At 45.8% G+C, this 26,353-nt stretch overlaps 1 protein-coding gene across 1 annotated transcript in view; it reads right to left on the bottom strand.

Annotated features, from left to right (window-relative positions):
* LOC124047991 (lysophosphatidic acid receptor 1-like) overlaps positions 1-5,449 on the bottom strand; it is an 81,839-nt gene extending 76,390 nt beyond the window's left edge. The window contains exon 1 of the mRNA XM_046368354.1: positions 5,188-5,449. The gene's annotated coding sequence lies outside the window, so the exon portion shown is untranslated. The remainder of the gene's footprint in view (positions 1-5,187) is intronic.
* Positions 5,450-26,353: the final 20,904 nt, after the last annotated feature.

Here is a 26,353-nt window from a genome sequence, read left to right as displayed (position 1 = left end):
ACCTGGTTAAATAAAGGTGTTCTCGACTAGCCTACCTGCTTAAATAAAGGTGTTCTCGACTAGCCTACCTGGTTAAATAAAGGTGTTCTCGACTAGCCTACCTGGTTAAATAAAGGTGTTCGACTAGCCTACCTGCTTAAATAAAGGTGTTCTCGACTAGCCTACCTGCTTAAATAAAGGTGTTCTCGACTAGCCTACCTGGTTAAATAAAGGTGTTCTCGACTAGCCTACCTGGTTAAATAAAGGTGTTCTCGACTAGCCTACCTGGTTAAATAAAGGTGTTCTCGACTAGCCTACCTGCTTAAATAAAGGTGTTCTCGACTAGCCTACCTGCTTAAATAAAGGTGTTCTCAACTGGCCTACCTGGTTAAATAAAGGTGAAATAAATATAAAAGTAACCTAGCAGTAGCAGTAGTGTGATAGGCTAGCCTTGTTAGCAGTAACCTAGCAGTAGCAGTAGTGTGATAGGCTAGCCTTGTTAGCAGTAACCTAGCAGTAGTGTGATGTTCAACGAGCATGTATTAGATGACAGGATCTGACAAATTATATTTTCTATATTTTAAGGCGTTGTCAGCACCATATCAAATTCATGTACATCTTAATGTATTGGCAAATAAAGGTAGTTCTGATTCAAAGCAAAACAAAGTGAAAAAAACAGATTACTTTTGTCAAATGTCCAAACCATTGTTAGTGAGACCTCAGACCGGCACCCAGCATTGAACACAGCCCTCTCAGAGCCAGAGAGAGACGACACCAAGGCGTAGACTTTGGGGACATGCCAAAAACAAACAGGAATGTTTGATGACTATCAATCTGTCCTAGCCAATGTTTAAGCACAAGACTGAAATAATCTGTAAGAGCTACGGGACAGCATAGAGCCTGGAGGATTACAGGACGACAGCATAGAGCCTGGAGGATTACAGGATGACAGGACAGCATAGAGCCTGGAGTATTACAGGACGACAGGACAGCATAGAGCCTGGAGTATTACAGGACGACAGGACAGCATAGAGCCTGGAGGATTACAGGACGACAGCATAGAGCCTGGAGGATTACAGGACGACAGCATAGAGCCTGGAGGATTACAGGACGACAGCATAGAGCCTGGAGGATTACAGGACGACAGCATAGAGCCTGGAGGATTACAGGACGACAGCATAGAGCCTGGAGGATTACAGGACGACAGCATAGAGCCTGGAGGATTACAGGACGACAGCATAGAGCCTGGAGGATTACAGGACGACAGCATAGAGCCTGGAGGATTACAGGACGACAGCATAGAGCCTGGAGGATTACAGGACGACAGCATAGAGCCTGGAGGATTACAGGACGACAGCATAGAGCCTGGAGGATTACAGGACGACAGCATAGAGCCTGGAGGATTACAGGACGACAGCATAGAGCCTGGAGGATTACAGGACGACAGCATAGAGCCTGGGGGATTACAGGACGACAGCATAGAGCCTGGGGGATTACAGGACGACAGCATAGAGCCTGGGGGATTACAGGACGACAGGACAGCATAGAGCCTGGAGGATTACAGGACGACAGCATAGAGCCTGGGGGATTACAGGATGACAGGACAGCATAGAGCCTGGGAGATTACAGGACGACAGCATAGAGCCTGGAGGATTACATGACAACAGGACAGCATAGAGCCTGGAGGATTACAGGACGACAGGATAGAGCCTGGAGGATTACAGGACGACAGGATAGAGCCTGGAGGATTACAGGACGACAGGACAGAGCCTGGGGGATTACAGGACGACAGGACAGAGCCTGGGGGATTACCGGACGACAGCATAGAGCCTGGAGGATTACAGGACGACAGCATAGAGCCTGGAGGATTACAGGACGACAGCATAGAGCCTGGAGGATTACAGGACGACAGCATAGAGCCTGGAGGATTACAGGACGACAGCATAGAGCCTGGAGGATTACAGGACGACGGCATAGAGCCTGGAGGATTACAGGACGACGGCATAGAGCCTGGAGGATTACAGGACGACAGCATAGAGCCTGGAGGATTACAGGACGACAGCATAGAGCCTGGAGGATTACAGGACGACAGCATAGAGCCTGGAGGATTACAGGACGACAGCATAGAGCCTGGGGGATTACAGGACGACAGCATAGAGCCTGGGGGATTACAGGACGACAGGACAGCATAGAGCCTGGAGGATTACAGGACGACAGGACAGCATAGAGCCTGGAGGATTACAGGACGACAGGATAGAGACTGGGGATAACAGGATGACAGGACAGCATAGAGCCTGGAGGATTACAGGACGACAGCATAGAGCCTGGGGGATTACAGGATGACACGACAGCATAGAGCCTGGGAGATTACAGGACGACATCATAGAGCCTGGAGGATTACAGGATGACAACAGGACAGCATAGAGCCTGGAGGATTACAGGACGACAGGATAGAGCCTGGAGGATTACAGGACGACAGGATAGAGCCTGGAGGATTACAGGACGACAGGATAGAGCCTGGAGGATTACAGGACGACAGGACAGAGCCTGGAGGATTACAGGACGACAGGACAGAGCCTGGAGGATTACAGGACGACAGCATAGAGCCTGGAGGATTACAGGACGACAGCATAGAGCCTGGAGGATTACAGGACAACAGCATAGAGCCTGGAGGATTACAGGACGACAGCATAGAGCCTGGAGGATTACAGGATGACAGGACAGCATAGAGCCTGGAGGATTACAGGATGACAGGACAGGATAGAGCCTGGGGGATTACAGGATGACAGGACAGCATAGAGCCTGGGGGATTACAGGATGACAGGACAGCATAGAGCCTGGAGGATTACAGGATGACAGGACAGCATAGAGCCTGGAGGATTACAGGATGACAGGACAGCATAGAGCCTGGAGGATTACAGGACGACAGCATAGAGCCTGGAGGATTACAGGACGACAGCATAGAGCCTGGGGGATTACAGGACGACAGGACAGAGCCTGGGGGATTACAGGACGACAGGACAGAGCCTGGGGGATTACAGGACGACAGGACAGAGCCTGGGGGATTACAGGACGACAGGACAGCATAGAGCCTGGAGGATTACATGACAACAGGACAGCATAGAGCCTGGAGGATTACAGGACGACAGGATAGAGCCTGGAGGATTACAGGACGACAGGACAGAGCCTGGGGGATTACCGGACGACAGCATATAGCCTGGAAGATTACCGGACGACAGCAGAGCCTGGAGGATTACAGGACGACAGGATAGAGCCTGGAGGATTACAGGACGACAGGATAGAGCCTGGAGGATTACAGGACGACAGCATAGAGCCTGGAGGATTACAGGACGGCAGCATAGAGCCTGGAGGATTACAGGACGACAGCATAGAGCCTGGAGGATTACAGGATGACAGCATAGAGCCTGGTGGATTACAGGATGACAGTGTAGAGCCTGGGGGATTACAGGACGACGGGACAACATAGAGCCTGGAGGATTACAGGACGACGGGCCAGCATAGAGCATGGAGAATTACAGGACGACAGGATAGAGCCTGGAGGATTAAAGGACAACAGCATAGAGCCTGGGGATTACAGGACGACAGCATAGAGCCTGGGGATTACAGGACGACAGCATAGAGCCTGGGGATTACAGGACAACAGCATAGAGCCTGGAGGATTACAGGACGACAGGATAGAGCCTGGGGATAACAGGATGACAGGACAGCATAGAGCCTGGAGGATTACAGGACGACAGCATAGAGCCTGGGGGATTACAGGATGACAGGACAGCATAGAGCCTGGGGGATTACAGGATGACAGGACAGCATAGAGCCTGGAGGATTACAGGACGACAGGATAGCGCCTGGAGGATTACAGGACGACAGCATAGAGCCTGGAGGATTACAGGACGACAGCATAGAGCCTGGAGGATTACAGGACGACAGCATAGAGCCTGGAGGATTACAGGACGACAGCATAGAGCCTGGAGGATTACAGGATGACAGGACAGCATAGAGCCTGGAGGATTACAGGACAGGATAGAGCCTGGGGGATTACAGGATGACAGGACAGCATAGAGCCTGGGGGATTACAGGATGACAGGACAGCATAGAGCCTGGAGGATTACAGGATGACAGGACAGCATAGAGCCTGGAGGATTACAGGACGACAGGAGAGAGCCTGGGGATAACAGGATGACAGGACAGCATAGAGCCTGGAGGATTACAGGACGACAGCATAGAGCCTGGAGGATTACAGGACGACAGCATAGAGCCTGGAGGATTACAGGACGACAGGACAGAGCCTGGGGGATTACAGGACGACAGGACAGAGCCTGGGGGATTACAGGACGACAGGACAGAGCCTGGGGGATTACAGGACGACAGGACAGAGCCTGGGGGATTACAGGACGACAGGACAGAGCCTGGGGGATTACAGGACGACAGGACAGAGCCTGGAGGATTACAGGACGACAGCATAGAGCCTGGAGGATTACAGGACGACAGCATAGAGCCTGGAGGATTACAGGACGACAGCATAGAGCCTGGAGGATTACAGGACGACAGCATAGAGCCTGGAGGATTACAGGACGACAGCATAGAGCCTGGAGGATTACAGGACGACAGGATAGATTCTGGGGGATTACAGGACGACAGGATAGATTCTGGGGGATTACAGGACCCAGGTGTTTTATTCTGAATAATTAGTCTACCAAGGATTCATCAAAGAAAAAGTGAAAAAAGTTGCCCAAATCGATCAACCCAGGTAACAGTTATTCCCATTTTCCAAAGCCCACATTTCATCTATGTTTTTTTTGTCCATGGAAAAACAAAGATTAATATATTGAACTAATGTAAAAATGCAATAGCTTTTCCTGGCACTGCACAGGCGCAACAAGTTATGATTCAGCTGCACGGTTTTCTGCCGTGAGATCCAGACATATTAAATAGACGTTGACCAGGAACACGACACAGGCGGTAACTACCATTAAACAGTTGTCAATTGATTGTGGCCGGTAACATACTAGTTCGACTTTTGAAAACAACCTACCTACGTTTGCATAGACACCTGAAGATGCAGCTGAAGGTGCGCGAGGGAGAAGGAAAAACGGACACAACTCGTATATAGCTCGTATATAGCTATAGGCTACGTGTTGGAGATTAAAATGTTTTATGTTCGAGATAAACAAATACATTCCTACTTACAGTCGTTCTGTCTCAGCGATATTCACAAACTGTTGCTTGAAACGCCAAAAGATTATTTCGGAGTGAACTCCCAAACTCCAAAAAGTGAATTCCGTTATTGTGTTGGTCATCAGAGTCGCATGTGTTGTTTCTTCCAATCCAAGTTGAGGATGTGTGATATTTTCATTTTACAGTCCATAGAGACGAGTGTGTTTTTGTGATTGCATAGTTCTGGTGGCTCTCTCCTTTCCTTGCGTCCTCCTCTGCAGCGTCTCAGAGCCACTCGACGGGACTGGACCGCTGTATGACGTCACGCTTTTTTATTGAGCGCATAATTGAAAACACTCTTTTTTTTGTAGCGCGAGGGGGAGAGACACGCGATTGTATTATTTACCAATTAGATTCCTATATGTTCTAATTTAGGTAGTTTTATTTTTCTTTGTGATATTATAGGCTAAGGTTAAATATATAGAAAGATTGTTTTTAATAGCGTTGTATTGGCACGCAAACGTTAGGTCTACAGTGATTCTAATGAGCGTCACATGACGCAGCATCATAGCTAGTCAAATTGAAAATTCATTTAGGACAGAACTGCTGCTCATGCATGCCTAATTAGTTTAAAATTCATATTTTATTTTTTAATTAAGCAGGTGACAACAGATATCTGCATGATTTCCTGATAAAGTTTGCTTTGAACAACATGGTAATACAACACAGTAGGTGAAATGTTTTCAGGGATGAGAGGGGCATCAGAAACGAGATATGTTTACATAAATCTCTTTAGTTGTGTTCTGTTTGTGTTTACATAAAAACACATTACCTAGATAAATCTCTTTAGTTGTGTTCTGTTTGTGTTTACATAAAAACACATTGCCTAGCTAAATCTCTTTAGTTGTGTTCTGTTTGTGTTTACATAAACACACTTATTCCACTTATTCTGTTCCATTACCACGAGCCCATTCTTTTCTATTAAGATACCACCAGCCTCCTGTCTTTAGTACAGTCAGTTTACCTCCACTCATGACTGTATGGGTCTGTAGAGGGGGTGGGGGGTCAGTACAGGGGCTAGGGTGGTCAGTGGAGGGGCTGGGGTGGTCAGTAGAGGGGCTGGGGGGTCAGTAGAGGGGGTGAGGGGGTGGGGGGTCAGTAGAGGGGTGGGGTTCAGTGGAGGGGCTGGGGTGGTCAGTGGAGGGGCTAGGATGGTCAGTGTAGGGGCTAGGATGGTCAGAGTAGGGGCTGGGGTGGTCAGTGTACGGGCTAGGGTGGTCAGTGTAGGGGCTAGGGTGGTCAGTGGAGGGGCTAGGGTGGTCAGTGTAGGGGCTAGGGTGGTCAGTGGAGGGGCTGGGGTGGTCAGTGTAGGGGCTAGGGTGGTCAGTGGAGGGGCTGGGGTGGTCAATGTAGGGGCTAGGGTGGTCAGTGTAGGGGCTAGGGTGGTCAGTGGAGGGGCTAGGGTGGTCAGTGTAGGGGCTAGGGTGGTCAGTGTAGGGGCTAGGGTGGTCAGTGTAGGGGCTAGGGTGGTCAGTGTAGGAGGTGGGGGTCAGTAGAGGGGGTGGGGGTCAGTGTAGGGGCTGGGGGGTCAGTAGAGGGGGTGGGGGGTCAGTAGAGGGGCTGGGGATCAGTGTAGGGGCTGGGAGGGTCAGTAGAGGGGGTGGGGGTCAGTAGAGGGGGTGGGGGTCAGTGAAGGGGGTGGGGGTCAGTAGAGGGGGTGGGGGTCAGTGAAGGGGGTGGGGGGTCAGTAGAGTGGGTGGGGGGTCAGTGAAGGGGGTGGGGGGTCAGTAGAGGGGGTGGGGGGTCAGTTCCTTGGGGAACTAAGGGTACGTCCCATATGACACCCTATTCTCTGGGGAACTCAGTCTCTCAGTATCCTGTATTTTTGTTCTTCCGTTTCCTTTGATTTGCACATTGCATCCCCACTGGCCGTCAGTCAGGAATCATCAACAAGTTGAATGTCGGTGCTGTTTCCTTCAGTTTGCTCTGAGTTGCTTGTGGCTTTAGAGAGTTTTATGTAATTACTGTTTTTCAGTCTGTCAGTCTAATTTGCACAGCCCAGATGCTGAGGAGTCAGTGACTGAATGTGTTTCACCTCTTCCTCGCCGGTCCGGTCTAATCCAGCCAGGAGACGTAGTGATGTCAGGACAGAGTGTGACATAGTGAAATGGCAACACAACTCAGAGTAGAGTTTACATTCTCCCTGTTCCATTGGACAGCCACTATGACTCAACTCAGAGTAGAGTTTAGAACCTCCCTGTTCCATTAGACAGCCACTATGACTCAACTCAGAGTAGAGTTTAGAACCTCCCTGTTCCATTAGACAGCCACTATGACTCAACTCAGAGTAGAGTTTAGAACCTCCCTGTTCCATTAGACAGCCACTATGACTCAACTCAGAGTAGAGTTTACAACCTCCCTGTTCCATTAGACAGCCACTATGACTCAACTCAGAGTAGACTTTACAACCTCCCTGTTCCATTAGACAGCCACTATGACTCAACTCAGAGTAGAGTTTACAACCTCCCTGTTCCATTAGACAGCCACTATGACTCAACTCAGAGTAGACTTTACAACCTCCCTGTTCCATTAGACAGCCACTATGACTCAACTCAGAGTAGAGTTTAGAACCTCCCTGTTCCATTAGACAGCCACTATGACTCAACTCAGAGTAGAGTTTAGAACCTCCCTGTTCCATTAGACCGATGTAACATGTTACATTGGACCTGACCCAACCCTTTTTTTGAAAGTTTTTATTTTACCTTTATTTTACCAGGCAAGTCAGTTAAGAACAAATTCTTATTTTCAATGACGGCCTAGGAACAATGGCTTAACTGCCTGTTCAGGGGCAGAACGACAGATTTGAGCCTTTTCAGCTCGGGGGTTTGAACTTGCAACCTTCCGGTTACTAGTCCAATGCTCTAACCGCTAGGCTACCCTCACAACAATATAACCTTGTGGAGCAACTGGTCTGCTCAGAGTAATACCATCAACCTAGCAGTAGAAGTATTAGGCTAGCCTTAATAGCAGTAACCTAGCAGTAGCAGCACTGTCATAGGCTAGCCTTAATAGCACTAAACTAGCAGTAGCAGTAGTGTGATAAGCTAGCCTTAATAGCAGTAACCTAGCAGTAGCAGCACTGTCATAGGCTAGCCTTAATAGCACTAAACTAGCAGTAGCAGTATTGTGATAGGCTAGCCTTAATAGCAGTAACCTAGCAGTAGCAGCACTGTCATAGGCTAGCCTTAATAGCACTAAACTAGCAGTAGCAGTATTGTGATAAGCTAGCCTTAATAGCAGTAACCTAGCAGTAGCAGCACTGTCATAGGCTAGCCTTAATAGCACTAAACTAGCAGTAGCAGTATTGTGATAGGCTAGCCTTAATAGCAGTAACCTAGCAGTAGCAGCACTGTCATAGGCTAGCCTTAATAGCACTAACCTAGCAGTAGCAGAACTGTGATAGGCTTGCCTTGTTAGCAGTAACCTAGCAGTACCAGTACTGTGATGTGCTATTAAGGCTAGCCTTAACCTAGCAGTAGTAGCACTGTGATAGGCTAGCCTTAATAGCACTAACCTAGCAGTGGCAGTACTGTGATAGGCTAGCCTTGTTAGCAGTAGCAGTAGTGTGATAGGCTAGCCTTGTTAGCAGTAGCTTGTGCTGCTAGGGGACCTAAACTGGGAAATGCTTAGCACCCCAGCCATCCTACAATCTAAGCTTGATGCCCTCCATCTCACACAAATTATCAATGATCCTACCAGGTACAACCCCAAATCTTTAAACACGGGCACCCTCATAGATATCATCCTAACTAACATGCCGTCCAAATACACCTCTGCTGTTTTTAACCATGATCTCAGCGATCACTACCTCATTGCCTGCATCCGTAATGGGTCCTGGGGTCAAACGACCACCCCTCATCACTGTCAAACGCTCCCTAAAACACTTCAGCGAGCAGGCCTTTCTAATCGACCTGGCCCAGGTATCCTGGAAGGATATTGACCTCATCCTGTCAGTAGATGATGCCTGGTTATTCTTTAAAAGTGCCTTCCTCACCAAAAAAATTAAGAACCAGGAACAGATATAGCCCTTGGTTCATTCCAGACCTGCCTGCCCTTGACCAGCACAAAAACATCCCATTAGCACCGGATAGCCCCCATGATATGCAACTTTTTAGGGAAGTTAGGAACCAATATACACAGGCAGTTAGGAGTGTTAAGGTTAAATTTGCATCCTGTAGCACAAACTGAAAAAAGTTCTGGGACATTGTAAAGTCAATGGAGGATAAGAACACCTCCGCCCAGCTGCCCACTGCACTGAAGATAGGGAACATTGTCACCACCGATAAATCCACTAAAATTGAGAATTTCATTAAGCATTTTTCTACAGCTGGTCATGCTTTCCACCTGGCTACCCCTACCCCGGCCAACAGCCCAGCACCCCGCACAGCAACTGGCCCAAGCCCCCCCTCCCCCTCCCTGCTTTTCCTTCACCCAAATCCAGACAGCTGATGTTTTGAAGAGCTGCAAAATCTGGACAACTACAAATCAGCTGGGCTAGACAATCTGGACCCTCTCTTTCTAAAATTATCTGCCGAAATTGTTGCAACCCCTATTATTAGCCTGTTCCTCCTCTCTTTCGTATCATCTAAGATTCTTAAAGATTGGAAAGCTGCCACGATCATCCCCCTCTTCAGAGGAGGAGACACTCTACTCAACAAATTGGATGCAGTCATTCAGTGCCATCTGTTTTGTCACCAAAGCCCCATATACTACCCACCACTGCGACCTCTATGCTGTCGTTGGCTGGCCCTCGCTTCATAGTCGTCGTCAAACCCACTCCACTGGCTCCAGGTCATCTACAAGACCCTGCTAGGGAAAGCCCCGCCTTATCTCAGCTCACTGGTCACCATAGCAGCACCCACCTGCAGCACGCGCTTCAGCAGGTATATTTCACTGGTCACCCCCAAAGCCAATTCCTCATTTGGCCACCTTTCCTTCCAGTTCTCTGCTGCCAATGACTGGAACGAACTGCAAAAATCAATGAAGCTGGAGACTCATATTTCCCTCACTAGCTTTAAACACCAGCTGTCAGAGCAACTCACAGATCACTGCACCTGTACACAGCCCATTTGTAAATAGTCCATCCAACTACCTCATCCCCATAATGTATTTATTTATCTAGCTCCTTTGCACCCCAGTATCTCTACTTGCACATTCATCTTCTGCACATCTATCACTCCAGTGTTTAATTGGTATATTGTGATTAAATTGCCACCATAGCCTATTTATTGCCTTACCTCCCTTATCTTACCTCATTAACACACACTGTATATAGACTTTTTCTCCTGTATTATTGACTGTATGTTAGTTTATTCCATGTGTAACTCTGTTGTTTGTGTCGCACTGCTTTGCTTTATCTTGGCCAGGTCGCAGTTGAAAATAAGAACTTGTTCTCGACTAGCCTACCTGGTTAAATAAAGGTGAAATAAATATAAAAGTAACCTAGCAGTAGCAGTAAGTAGTGTGATAGGCTAGTCATGTTAGCAGTAACAGAGCAGTAGTGGTACTGTGATAGGCTAGCCTTGTTAGCAGTAACCTAGCAGTAGCAGTAGTGTGATAGGCCAGCCTTGTTAGCAGTAACATAGCAGTAGTGGTACTGTGATAGGCTAGCCATGTTAGCAGTAACCTAGCAGTAGCAGTAATGTGATAGGCTAGCCTTGTTAGCAGTAACCTAGCAGTAGCAGTAGTGTGATAGGCTAGCCTTGTTAGCAATAACCTAGCAGTACCAGTAATGTGATAGGCTAGCCTTGTTAGCAGTAACCTAGCAGTAGGAGTAGTGTGATAGGCTAGCCTTGTTAGCAGTAACCTAGCAGTAGCAGTAGTGTGATAGGCTAGCCTTGTTAGCAATAACCTAGCAGTACCAGTAATGTGATAGGCTAGCCTTGTTAGCAGTAACCTAGCAGTAGCAGTAGTGTGATAGGCTAGCCTTGTTAGCAGTAACCTAGCAGTAGCAGTAGTGGGATAGGCTAGCCTTGTGTTAGAATAACCTAGCGGTAACTACATTCTCCAGAGTTGAGTCATTCAGTGGGCTGTCTGACTGGGAGACTGAGTGGAGATGGGGTAGAGCAGCAGCTGAAAGATGAATCTGATTAGCATCTTTAGCGCCACGCTAAACTGCTACACACACACACATACACCCACACATACTTCTAGAAAGAACTCCAGCCACCCTCAGATCGGAGGAATGGAAAAGGGCCTATTATTTAGAGAAGCAGGCAAAGAGCAGAAACTTGACACCAGGAGACAATTACCCTTCTTCCCACACAGACTGGCTGTAAACGCCCACTCTAACTCTCTCTACCTCCCCTCGTCTCTCTGCCTCTACACCTCACTCTGCCTCTACCTCTTTCTACCTCTACACATCTCTCTGCCTCTACCTCTCTCTACCCCTACCTCTATACCCCTCTCTACCTCTCTCTACCTCTTTCTACCTCTACACATCTCTCTAACTCTACCTCTCTCTACCTCTACCTCTCTCTACCCCTACCTCTATACCCCTCTCTACCTCTACCTCTCTCTACCCCTACCTCTATACCCCTCTCTACCTCTCTCTACCTCCCTCTACCTCCCTCTACCCCCTCCTCTCTGCCTCTCCCTCCCTCTACCCCCTCCTCTCTTTACTCCACAACTCCACTTCTCTCTACCCCACCTCTCTACCTCCACCTCTATACCCCTCCCTACCTCTCTCTACCCACCTCTATACCCCTCCCTACCTCTCTCTACCCACCTCTCTACCTCTACCTCTCTACCCCACCTCTCTACCTCTACTTCACCTCTACCTCTCTCTGCCCCACCTCTACCTCTACTTCACCTCTACCTCCCTCTACCCCACCTCTACCTCTACTTCACCTCTACCTCTCTCTGCCCCACCTCTACCTCTACTTCACCTCTACCTCTCTCTGCCCCACCTCTACCTCTACCTCTATCCCACCCCACCTCTACCTCTACTTCACCTCTACCTCTCTCTACCCCACCTCTCTCTCTACCTCTACCTCTATCCCACCCTACCTCTACTTCACCTCTACCTCTCTCTACCCCACCTCTCTCTCTACCTCTACCTCTATCCCACCTCTACCTCTACTTCACCTCTACCTCTCTCTACCCCACCTCTACCCCTACTTCACCTCTACCTCTCTGCCCCACCTCTACTTCACCTCTACCTCTCTCTACCCCACCTCTACCTCTACTTCCCCTCTACCTCTCTCTACCCCACCTCCTCCTCTACTTCACCTCTACCTCTCTCTACCCCACCTCTACCTCTACTTCAGCTCTACCTCTCTCTGCCCCACCTCTACCTCTACTTAACCTCTACCTCTCTCTGCCCCACCTCTACCTCTACTTAACCTCTACCTATATCTACCCCACCTCTACCTCTACTTCACCTCTACCTCTCTCTGCCCCACCTCTACTTCACCTCTACCTCTCTCTACCCCACCTCTACCTCTACTTCCCGTCTACCTCTCTCTACCCCACCTCCTCCTCTACTTCACCTCTACCTCTCTCTGCCCCACCTCTACCTCTACTTAACCTCTACCTCTCTCTACCCCACCTCCTCCTCTACTTCACCTCTACCTCTCTCTACCCCACCGCTACCTCTACTTCACCTCTACCTCTATCCCACCCCACCTCTACCTCTACTTCACCTCAACCTCTCTCTACCCCACCTCTCTCTCTACCTCTACCTCTATCCCACCCTACCTCTACTTCACCTCTACCTCTCTCTACCCCACCTCTCTCTCTACCTCTACCTCTATCCCACCCTACCTCTACTTCACCTCTACCTCTCTCTACCCCACCCTCTCCTCTACCTCTACCCCTATCCCACCTCTACCTCTACTTCACCTCTACCTCTCTCTACCCCACCTCCTCCTCTACTCCACCTCTATCTCTCTCTGCCCCACCTCTACCTCTACTTAACCTCTACCTCTCTCTACCCCACCTCCTCCTCTACTTCACCTCTACCTCTCTCTACCCCACCTCTACCTCTACTTCAGCTCTACCTCTCTCTGCCCCACCTCTACCTCTACTTAACCTCTACCTCTCTCTGCCCCACCCTACCTCTACTTAACCTCTACCTCTATCTACCCCACCTCTACCTCTACTTCACCTCTACCTCTCTCTGCCCCACCTCTCTCTCTCTAACTCTATCCCACCTCTACCTCTCTCTGCCCCACCTCTACCTCTACTTCACCTCTACCTCTCTCTGCGCCACCTCTACCTCTACTTCACCTCTACCACTCTCTGCCCCACCTCTCTCTACCTCTATCCCACCTCTACCTCTACCTCACCTCTACCTCTACTTCTCCTCTACTTCTCCTCTACTTCAACCTCTCTGCCCCACCTCTCTCTCTCTACCTCTCTATCACAACCCACCTCTCTACCTCTCTACACCACCTCTCGCTCTACCTCTCTCTACTCCACCTCTCTACCTCTACCTACCCCCAACTCTACATCTCTCTACCTCTCTCTACCCAACAACTTTCTACCCCACCTCTCTATCCTCCCTGGCCTCTCCCACCCCTGGCCCCTCCCACCCTGGCCCCCTCTCCCTGGCTCCGCCCCTGCCCCTCCCTCCCTGGCCCCCTCTCCATAGCTCCGCCCCTGCCCCTCCCTCCCTGGCCCACTCTCCATAGCTCCGCCCCTGCCCCTCCCTCCCTGGCTAACTAGCTAACATTGAACCTATTTGGTTAACTTTAGCTAGCTATAACATTTGGTTTGTACTGATAGTACTCTATGGATTGGGATTGTGGTTCATTGTTTAGCTGGCAAGCTACATGTCTTAACAAAAGTCTCAGCTTCGCCAGATGATGACACGACTCATCAAGTTAACCTGAAATCTGAAATTTGTCTTTCAGCATCAGTAGAACACACCTGACTCTCCTCACCAGTCATACAAGGAGAATGGTCTAATGCCTCCCATCAGAAAGACCTGTAGAACACACCTGTAGAACACAGGTAAAGTGACATGGATAATAAACAGAGAGTAGCAGTGGTGTAAAAAGGGGGGAGGGACAATGCATATAGTCTGGGTAGTCATCTGATTCGCTGTTCATGAGTCTTATGGCTCGGGGGCAGAAGCTGTTTAGAAGTCTCTTGGACCTAGACTTGGCGCTCCGGTACCGCTTGCCGTGCTGCAGCAGAGAGCACAGTCTATGACTAGGGTGGCTGGAGTCTTTGGCAAATTTTTGGGCCTTCCTCTGACACCGCCTGGTATGGAGGTCCTGGATGCCAGGAAGCTTTGCCCCAGTGATGTACTGGGCCATATGCACTACCCTCTGTAGTGCCTTGCGGTTGGAGGCCGAGCAGTTGCCGTAACAGGCGGTGACGCAACTAGTCAGGACTCTCTTGATGGTGCAGCTGTTAAACTTTTTGAGTATCAGAGGACCCATGCCAAATCGTTTAAGTTTAAGTTTCCTGAGGGTGAATAGGCTTTGTTTTGCCTTCTTCACAACTGTCTTGATGTGTTTGGGCCATTCTAGTTTGTTGTTGATGTGGACACCAAGGAACTTGAAGCTCTCATCCTGCTCCACTACAGCCCCATTGATGAGAATGGGTGTGTGCTGGGGGTGTGTGTAGTCCACAATCATCTCCTTTGTCTTGATCATGTTGAGGGAGAGGTCGTTGTCCTGGCACCACACTGTAAGATCTCTGACCTCCTCCCTATAAGCTGTCTCATCGTTGTCGGTGATCAGGCCTACCACTGTTGTGTCGTCAGAAAACGTATTGATGGTGTTTGAGTCGGGCCTGGCCATGCAGTCATGGGTGAACAGGGAGTACAGGAGTGGACTGAGCAAGGACCCCTGAGGGCCCCCCCGTGTTGAGGATCTGCATGGAAGATGTGTTGTTATACCTACCATCACCACCTTGGGGTGGACCGTCAGGAAGTCCAGGATCCAGTTGCAGAAGGAGGTGTTTAGTCCCAGGGTCCTTAGCTTAGTGATGAGCTTTGAGGCCACTATGGTGTTGAATGGAGTCAATGAATAGCATTCTAACGTAGATTTTCCTTTTGTCCAAGAGGGAAAGGGCAACGTGGAGTGCAATAGAGATTGCATCATCTGTGGATCTCCGCGAAAAAGCATATGTCCTCGTCAAGTTGTCCATCAAAACTGTATCTGATGAATAAAGGTCAAATAAAAGCTGACTCATCAAACATGTTGTTTCCCTCCCTTCAACCTGTCAATGATTTGCCATGTCATTAATACACTGAGCAACAATGTCATTATACAGCAGGACTGTTTAAGCTCACAGGCTATTTTAGCACCATACATGGCCACTGTAGCGGGCTTGATTAGGGTTTTCCCCATTGTATGTGGCTTTTTGGACTGTGGTCTTGAACTTCATAGGATGCCTTTTCAGCTCTGGTGGGGATTGTGGTTTGTGGTTTATCCTTTGGCCCCACAGCCTTCCAGCTCTCCTTCCTTCCTCTGGTAAAAGTCTATTGATTCATCGGCGATGTCGGTGTTTCTGCTTTCAGAGCCCAGAACACATTGAATGAGAATGGCGACAAAGGAGATGGCAGCCATTTTACAATCCCGATATTGTGCTATTGTGTATGTTGTTTTGCATTATTTGTAACTTATTTTGTACATAATGTTTCTGCCACCGTGTCTTATGACCGAAAAGAGTTTCTAGATATGAGGACAGCGATTACTCACCTCGTGAAGAAGGAATAATCTTTCTTCATCGAGTCGGATGGGAAGGATTTACTTCAGGCGCCCGACAAGCCCCTCATCCCCGTCATTCGCAGGAGAAAGAGACGGAGGTATTGAGGACGAAGATCCGGGTGCCTTGTAAGGATCCTTCGCCGAGAGTATTTGAAATTGATTTTTATTTGGATTTTATGTAATGGACATATATACAATAGTCCAAATTGGTGAAGTGAAATGAAAAAATAACAAATAAAAAACAGAAAACTCCCTTTACATATGTATTATCTCCCTTTACATATGTATTCCTCCCTTTACATATGTATTATCCCCTTTACATATGTATTATCTCCCTTTACATATGTATTATCCCCCTTTACATATGTATTATCCCCCTTTACATATGTATTATCTCCTTTACATATGTATTACATATGTATTATCCCCTTTACATATGTATTATCTCCCTTTACATATGTATTATCCCCTTTACATATGTATTATCCCCTTTACATATGTATTATCTTTACCCTTTACATATGTATTATCCCCCTTTACATATGTATTATCCCCTTTACATATGTATTATCTCCCTTTACATATGTATTATCTCCTTTACATATGTATTATCTCCCTTTACATATGTATTATCCCCTTTACATATGTATTATCCCCTTTACATATGTATTATCTCCCCTTTACATATGTATTATTACATATGTATTATCCCCTTTACATATGTATTATACATATGTATTATCCCTTTACATATGTATTATCTCCCTTTACATATGTATTATCTCCCTTTACATATGTATTATCTCCTTTACATATGTATTATCTCCCCCTTTACATATGTATTATCCCCTTTACATATGTATTATCCCCTTTACATATGTATGTTATCCCCTTACATATGTATTATCCCCTTTACATATGTATTATCCCCTTTACATATGTATTATCCCCTTTACATATGTATTATCTCCCATATGTATTATTTACATATGTATTATCCCCTTTACATATGTATTATCCCCTTTACATATGTATTTCATATGTATTATCCCCTTTACATATGTATTATCCCCCTTTACATATGTATTATCCCCCTTTACATATGTATTATCTCCCCATATGTATTATCTTTACATATGTATTATCTCCCCTTTACATATGTATTATCTCCCTTTACATATGTATTATCTCCCTTTACATATGTATTATCTCCCTTTACATATGTATTATCCCCTTTACATATGTATTATCCCTTTACCCTTTACATATGTATTATCCCCCTTTACATATGTATTATCCCCTTACATATGTATTATCTCCCTTTACATATGTATTATCCCCCTTTACATATGTATTATCCCCTTTACATATGTATTATCCCCTTTACATATGTATTATCCCCCTTTACCCCTTTACATATGTATTATCCCCTTTACATATGTATTATCCCCCCCCTTTACATATGTATTATCCCCCTTTACATATGTATTATCTCCCTTTACATATGTATTATCCCCTTTACATATGTATTATCCCCTTTACATATGTATATCCCCTTTACATATGTATTATCTCCCATATGTTTACATATGTATTATCCCCTTTACATATGTATTATCCCCTTTACATATGTATTATCCCCCATATGTATTTACATATGTATTATCCCCTTTACATATGTATTATCTCCCCTTTACATATGTATTATCCCTTTACATATGTTACATATGTATTATCTCCTTTACATATGTATTATCTCCCTTTACATATGTATTATCCCCTTTACATATGTATTATCTCCCTTTACATATGTATTATCCCCTTTACATATGTATTATCCCCATATGTATTACATATGTATTATCCCCTTTACATATGTATTATCCCCTTTACATATGTATTATCCCCTTTACATATGTATTATCCCCCTTTACATATGTATTATCCCCCTTTACATATGTATTATCCCCTTTACATATGTATTATCCCCCTTTACATATGTATTATCCCATATGTATTATTTACATATGTATTATCCCCCTTTACATATGTATTATCTTACATATGTATTATCCCTTTACATATGTATTATCCCCCTTTACATATGTATTATCCCCTTTACATATGTATTATCCCCTTTACATATGTATTATCCCCTTTACATATGTATTATCCCCCTTTACATATGTATTATCCCCTTTACATATGTATTATCCCCTTTACATATGTATTATCCCCCCTTCCCTTTACCTTTACATATGTATTATCCCCTTTACATATGTATTATCCCCTTTACATATGTATTATCTCCCTTTACATATGTATTATCCCTTTACATATGTATTATCACCCTTTACATATGTATTATCCCCCCTTTACATATGTATTATCCCCTTTACATATGTATTATCACCCATATGTATTATCCCCTTTACATATGTATTATCCCCATATGTATTACATATGTATTATTACCCCTTTACATATGTATTATCTCCTTTACATATGTATTATCTCCTTTACATATGTATTATCACCCTTTACATATGTATTATCACCCTTTACATATGTATTATCTCCCTTTACATATGTATTATCACCCTTTACATATGTATTCTCACCCTTTACATATGTATTATCTCCCTTTACATATGTATTATCTCCCTTTACATATGTATTATCCCCCTTTACATATGTATTATCTCCCTTTACATATGTATTCTCACCCTTTACATATGTATTCTCACCCTTTACATATGTATTATCTCCCTTTACATATGTATTATCACCCTTTACATATGTATTATCTCCCTTTACATATGTATTATCCCCTTTACATATGTATTATCTCCTTTACATATGTATTCTACATATGTATTACCCTTTACATATGTATTATCCCCTTTACATATGTATTATCCCCTTTACATATGTATTCTCCCCTTTACATATGTATTATCCCCTTTACATATGTATTATTATCCCCCTATTACATATGTATTATCCCCTTTACATATGTATTATCTCCCTTTACATATGTATTATCTCCCTTTACATATGTATTATCCCCCTTTACATATGTATTATCTCCTTTACATATGTATTATCTCCCTTTACATATGTATTATCCCCTTTACATATGTATTATCCCCTTTACATATGTATTCTCCCCTTTACATATGTATTCTCACCCTTTACATATGTATTATTATCCCCCTTTACATATGTATTCTCACCCTTTACATATGTATTATCTCCCTTTACATATGTATTATCCCCTTTACATATGTATTATCCCCATATGTTTACATATGTATTATCCCCTTTACATATGTATTATCCCCCTTTACATATGTATTATCTCCCTTTACATATGTATTATCTCCCTTTACATATGTATTATCTCCCCTTTACATATGTATTATCTCCCTTTACATATGTATTCTCACCCTTTACATATGTATTCTCACCCTTTACATATGTATTATCTCCCTTTACATATGTATTATCACCCTTTACATATGTATTATCTCCCTTTACATATGTATTATCCCCCTTTACATATGTATTATCCCCTTTACATATGTATTATCACCCTTTACATATGTATTATCCCCTTTACATATGTATTATCCCCTTTACATATGTATTATCCCCCTTTACATATGTATTATCTCCCTTTACATATGTATTATCCCCTTTACATATGTATTATCCCCCTTTACATATGTATTATCCCCCTTTACATATGTATTATCTCCCTTTACATATGTATTCACTCCCTTTGCTATGAAGCCCCTAAATAGATCTGGTGCAACCAATTACCTTCAGAAGTCACATAATTATTTAAATAAAGTCCACTTGTGTGCAATCTAATTGTCACATGATCTGTCACATGATCTCAGTATATATATAGCTGTTCTGAAAGGCCCCAGAGTCTGCAACACCACTAAGGAAGGGGCACCACCAAGCAAGCAGCATCATGAAGACCAAGGAGCTCTCCAAACAGGTCAGGGACAAAGTTGTGGAGAAGTACAGATCAGGGTTGGGTTATAAAAAAATCCCAATGGAGCACCATTAAATCCATTATTTAAAAAATGGAAAGAATATGGCACCACAACAAACCTGCCAAGAGAGGGCTGCCGACCAAAACTCACAGACCAGGCAAGGAGGGCATTAACCGGAGAGGCAACAAAGAGACCAAAGACAACCCTGAAATAATAATAATAATAATATATGCCATTTAGCAGACGCTTATATCCAAAGTGACTTACAGTCATGTGTGCATACATTCTACGTATGGGTTGTCGCGGGGATCGAACCCACTACCCTGGCGTTACAAGCGCCATGCTCTACCAACTGAGCTACAGAAGAGCTGCAAAGCTGCTCAGCAGAAATTGGAGTATCTGTCTATAGGACCACTTTAAGCTGTACACTCCACAGAGCTGGGCTTCACAAAAGTGTGACCAGAAAAAATCCATTGCTTATAGAAAAAAACACGCAAACATATTTGGTGTTCGCCAAAAGGCATGTGGGAGACTCCCCAAACATATGGAATAATGTTGGTCAGATGAGACAAAAATTTTGCTTTTGGGCCATCAAGGAAAATGCCATGTCAGGCGCAAACCCAACACCTCCCATCACCCCGAGAAAACCATCCCCAGTGAAGTATGGTGGGGACAGCATCATGCTGTGGGGATGTTTTTCATTAGCAGGGACTGGGAAAAGCCCAGACCTCAGTCCAATTAAGAATCTGTGGTATGACTTAAAGATTGCTGTACACCAGCGGAACTCATCCAACTTGAAGGAGCTGGATCAGTTTTGCCTTGAATAATGAGCAAAAATCCCAGTGATTAGATGTACCAAGCTTATAGAGACATTTCCCAAGAGACTTGCAGCTGCAATACTTTATAAGATGGCTCTACAGAATACTGACTTTGGGAGGGTGAATAGTTATGCACGCTCAAGTTTACATTTTTTGGGGTCTTATTTCTTGTTTATTTCACAATAAAACATATTTTGCATCTTCAAAGTGGTAGGCATGTTGTATAAATCAAATGATACAAACCTCCCAAAAATCTATTTTAATTCCAGGTTGTAAGGCAACAAAATAGGAAAAATGCCAAGAGGGGTGAATACTTTTGCAAGCCACTATACCACCACAAACCAATGCTGGCACTCAATGAGGCCATAAGCAAACAGGAAAACGCTCATCCAGAGGCAGCGCTCCTAGTGGCCGGGGACTTTAATGCAGGAAAACTCAAATCCTTTTGACCTGATTTCTACCAGCATGTTAAAGGTGCAACCAGAGGGAAAAAAAACTCTAGACCACCTTTACTCCACACATGTACAAAGCTCTCCCTCGCCCTCAATTTGGCAAATCTGAGCATAATTCTATCATCCTGAATCCTGCTTATAAGCAAAAACTGAAGCACGAGTGAGTCGGTCAGCAAGAAATTGGTCAGATGAAGCAGATGCTAAGCTACATGACTGTTTTGCTAAGGGGTGCGTGCTCAGTCCACTCCTGTACTCCGTGTTCACTCATGACTGCATGGCCAGGCACGACTCCAACACCATCATCAAGTTTGCCGACAACAAAACAGTGGTAGGCCTGAGCACCAAAAACGATGAGACAGCCAATAGGGAGGAGGTCAGAGACCTGGCCGTGTGGTGCCAGATGAGACAGCCTATAGGGAGGAGGTCAGAGACCTGGCCGTGTGGTGCCAGATGAGACAGCCTATAGGGAGGAGGTCAGAGACCTGGCCGTGTGGTGCCAGATGAGACAGCCTATAGGGAGGAGGTCAGAGACCTGGCCGTGTGGTGCCAGATGAGACAGCCTATAGGGAGGAGGTCAGAGACCTGGCCGTGTGGTGCCAGATGAGACAGCCTATAGGGAGGAGGTCAGAGACCTGGCCGTGTGGTGCCAGATGAGACAGCCTATAGGGAGGAGGTCAGAGACCTGGCCGTGTGGTGCCAGATGAGACAGCCTATAGGGAGGAGGTCAGAAACCTGGCCGTGTGGTGCCAGATGAGACAGCCTATAGGGAGGAGGTCAGAAACCTGGCCGTGTGGTGCCAGATGAGACAGCCTATAGGGAGGAGGTCAGAAACCTGGCCGTGTGGTGCCAGATGAGACAGCCTATAGGGAGGAGGTCAGAAACCTGGCCGTGTGGTGCCAGATGAGACAGCCTATAGGGAGGAGGTCAGAAACCTGGCCGTGTGGTGCCAGATGAGACAGCCTATAGGGAGGAGGTCAGAAACCTGGCCGTGTGGTGCCAGATGAGACAGCCTATAGGGAGGAGGTCAGAAACCTGGCCGTGTGGTGCCAGATGAGACAGCCTATAGGGAGGAGGTCAGAAACCTGGCCGTGTGGTGCCAGATGAGACAGCCTATAGGGAGGAGGTCAGAAACCTGGCCGTGTGGTGCCAGATGAGACAGCCTATAGGGAGGAGGTCAGAAACCTGGCCGTGTGGTGCCAGATGAGACAGCCTATAGGGAGGAGGTCAGAGACCTGGCCGTGTGGTGCCAGATGAGACAGCCTATAGGGAGGAGGTCAGAGACCTGGCCGTGTGGTGCCAGATGAGACAGCCTATAGGGAGGAGGTCAGAGACCTGGCCGTGTGGTGCCAGATGAGACAGCCTATAGGGAGGAGGTCAGAGACCTGGCCGTGTGGTGCCAGATGAGACAGCCTATAGGGAGGAGGTCAGAGACCTGGCCGTGTGGTGCCAGATGAGACAGCCTATAGGGAGGAGGTCAGAGACCTGGCCGTGTGGTGCCAGATGAGACAGCCTATAGGGAGGAGGTCAGAAACCTGGCCGTGTGGTGCCAGATGAGACAGCCTATAGGGAGGAGGTCAGAGACCTGGCCGTGTGGTGCCAGATGAGACAGCCTATAGGGAGGAGGTCAGAAACCTGGCCGTGTGGTGCCAGATGAGACAGCCTATAGGGAGGAGGTCAGAGACCTGGCCGTGTGGTGCCAGATGAGACAGCCTATAGGGAGGAGGTCAGAAACCTGGCCGTGTGGTGCCAGGATAACAACCTGTCCCTCAACGTGATCAAGACAAAGGAGATGATTGTGGACAACAAGAACATGAAGACTGAGCATGCCCCATTCTCATCAATGGGGTTGCAGTGGAGCAAGTTGAGAGCTTCAAGTTCCTTGGTGTCCACATCAACAACAAACTATTATGGTCCAGACAGTAGTGAAGTGGGCATGACAAAGCCTATTCCCCCTCAGGAGACTGATAAGATTTGGCATGGGTTCTCAGATCCTCAAAAGGTTCTACAACTGCACCATCGAGAGCATCCTGACTAGTTCCATCACTGCCTGGTATGGCAACTGCCCGGCCTCCGACCGCAAGGCACTACAGAGGGTAGTGCATATGGCCCAGTACATCACTGGGGCCAAGCTTCCTGCCATCCAGGACCTCTATACCAAGCGGTGTCAGAGGAAGGCCCTAAGAATTTTCAAAGACTCCAGCCACCCTAGTCATGGACTGTTCTCTCTACTACTGCACAGCAAGCGGTACCGGAGTGCCAAGTCTAGGTCCAAAAGGCTTCTTAACAGCTTCGACCAGCAAGCCATAAGACTCCCGAACAGCTAATCAAAGGGCTACCCAGACATTTTGCATTGCCCCACATCTCACTGTTTTTCGCTACTGCTACTCTCTTATTTATTTTCTATGCATAGTCACTTTAACTCTACCTACAAGTACATATTACCTCGACTAACCGGTACCCCCTGTATATAGCCTCCACATTGACTCTGTACCAGTACCCCCTGTATATAGCCTCCACATTGACTCTGTACCGGTACCCCCTGTATATAACCTCCACATTGACTCTGTACCGGTACCCCCTGTATATAGCCTCCACATTGACTCTGTACCGGTACCCCTGTATATAGCCTCCACATTGACTCTGTACCGGTACCCCCTGTATATAGCCTCCACATTGACTCTGTACCGGTACCCCCTGTATATAGCCTCCACATTGACTCTGTACCGGTACCCCCTGTATATAGCCTCCACATTGACTCTGTACTGGTACCCCCTGTATATAGCCTCCACATTGACTCTGTACCGTAATACCCTGTATATAGCCTCCACATTGACTCTGTACCGTAATACCCTGTATATATCCTCCACATTGACTCTGTACCCTATACCCTGTCCTGTATATAGCCTCCACATTGACTCTGTACCGTAATACCCTGTATATAGCCTCCACATTGACTCTGTACCGTTATACCCTGTATATAGCCTCCACATTGACTCTGTACCGTAATACCCTGTATATAGCCTCCACATTGACTCTGTACCGAAATACCCTGTATATAGCCTCCACATTGACTCTGTACCGTAATACCCTGTATATAGCCTCCACATTGACTCTGTACCGTAATACCCTGTATATAGCCTCCACATTGACTCTGTACCGTAATACCCTGTATATAGCCTCCACATTGACTCTGTACCGTAATACCCTGTATATAGCCTCCACATTGACTCTGTACCGTAATACCCTGTATATAGCCTCACTTGTTATTTTACTGCTGCCGTTTAATTATTGGTTACTTTTCTATTTTTTAAACTTATTAACACTTTTATTTCTTAAAACTTCTTAAAGCATTAAAGCATTGTTGGTTAAGGGCTTTTACGTAAGCATTTCAAGGTCTACACCTGTTATTTCGGCACATGTGACAAATACAAATTGATTTGATTTGGATGATGCACTTCGTTACTAGTAAATTCCTCCTGATATTTCCAACGCTTGGACGGCTGGTTAAACCTCCCCTTGCAGTTGTTATTCCCCATTTTTTTTTGTTTGAGTTGGAAGTTTCGCAGTTGTTTGAGACTTTTCAGTAGGAATGTGAATTCCGGTGGGTTGCCCCTTCCAGGTAGTGGCAGTGCTGGCAGCAGTAACCTATGGGGAGGGGGTCACACTCTGACAATCAGAGAGGGGGAAATTATTGTGGCCCTGGTGGGAAATGGTCACAATGGGGGACCAGTGTGACTGTGTGTGTTTCTGGAGAAGGGGGTGTATCTGTTCTCCATCAGCTAGGACTTCACATTGGTTAATCAAATCTCCCCATTCTTGCTGAATTTTGCATACCTTCTCAAAAGGCTACAACTGTATATGCATTCAGACATTAAGTCTTCTGTTGAGGCTCAGGATGGGCTCAGGATGGAGCAACTGTTGAACATTTGAGCTTGTCGTTGTTTGTGGGAGAAGAGTGGTGAGTGTGTGTGTGTCCTACAACTGTTGCTATGGGGTAATGATGTTAGGGACAGTATAGAATGTATTCTACATCTGTTGCTATGGGGTAATGATGTTAGGGACAGTATAGAATGTATTCTACATCTGTTGCTATGGGGAAATTATGTTAGGGACAGTATAGAATGTATTCTACATCTGTTGCTATGGGGTAATGATGTTACGGACAGTATAGAATGTATTCTACATCTGTTGCTATGGGGAAATTATGTTAGGGACAGTATAGAATGTATTCTACATCTGTTGCTATGGGGTAATGATGTTAGGGACAGTATAGAATGTATCCTACATCTGTTGCTATGGGGTAATGATGTTAGGGACAGTATAGAATGTATCCTACATCTGTTGCTATGGGGTAATGATGTTAGAGACAGTATAGAATGTATTCTACATCTGTTGTTGCTATGGGGTAATGATGTTAGAGACAGTATAGAATGTATTCTACATCTGTTGCTATGGGGTAATGCTGAAATGTATTGGATGAATCACAGTAGTTGTTTGCCAACAAATAATAATTGTTTGCCAAAAATGTTCTTTTTTAATACCAATCCTTCGTAAAAAAAATAAAATAATCATTCGTATGAACTGCCAACGTTATTATTTGTTAATTGTGGAAATAAATGAAGCCATGCAAGTAAAACCTTTTTCCTCCCCAATTTTGTGACATCCAATTGCGATGCAATTATGATCTTGTCTCATCGCTGCAACTCCCCAACGGAAACATTCTGCAGCATTGAAGGTCCCCAAGAACACCGTGTTTTCCATCATTCTGCAGCATTGAAGGTCCCCAAGAACACAGTGGCCTCCATCATTCTGCAGCATTGAAGGTCCCCAAGAACACAGTGGCCTCCATCATTCTGCAGCATTGAAGGTCCCCAAGAACACCGTGTTTTCCATCATTCTGCAGCATTGAAGGTCCCCAAGAACACCGTGTTTTCCATCATTCTGCAGCATTAAAGGTCCCCAAGAACACAGTGGCCTCCATCATTCTGCAGCATTGAAGGGCCCCAAGAACACCGTGTTTTCCATCATTCTGCAGCATTGAAGGTCCCCAAGAACACCGTGTTTTCCATCATTCTGCAGCATTGAAGGTCCCCAAGAACACCGTGTTTTCCATCATTCTGCAGCATTGAAGGTCCCCAAGAACACAGTGGCCTCCATCATTCTTAAATGGAAGAAGTTTGTGTTGAGGCACAGATCTG

The sequence above is a fragment of the Oncorhynchus gorbuscha genome, linkage group LG11, assembly GCF_021184085.1.
Source record: "Oncorhynchus gorbuscha isolate QuinsamMale2020 ecotype Even-year linkage group LG11, OgorEven_v1.0, whole genome shotgun sequence".
In the NCBI taxonomy this organism is placed as follows: Eukaryota; Metazoa; Chordata; class Actinopteri; order Salmoniformes; family Salmonidae; genus Oncorhynchus; species Oncorhynchus gorbuscha.
Note: the sequence above shows the minus strand (reverse complement) of the source record. Positions and strands in the feature narration are given on the sequence as shown.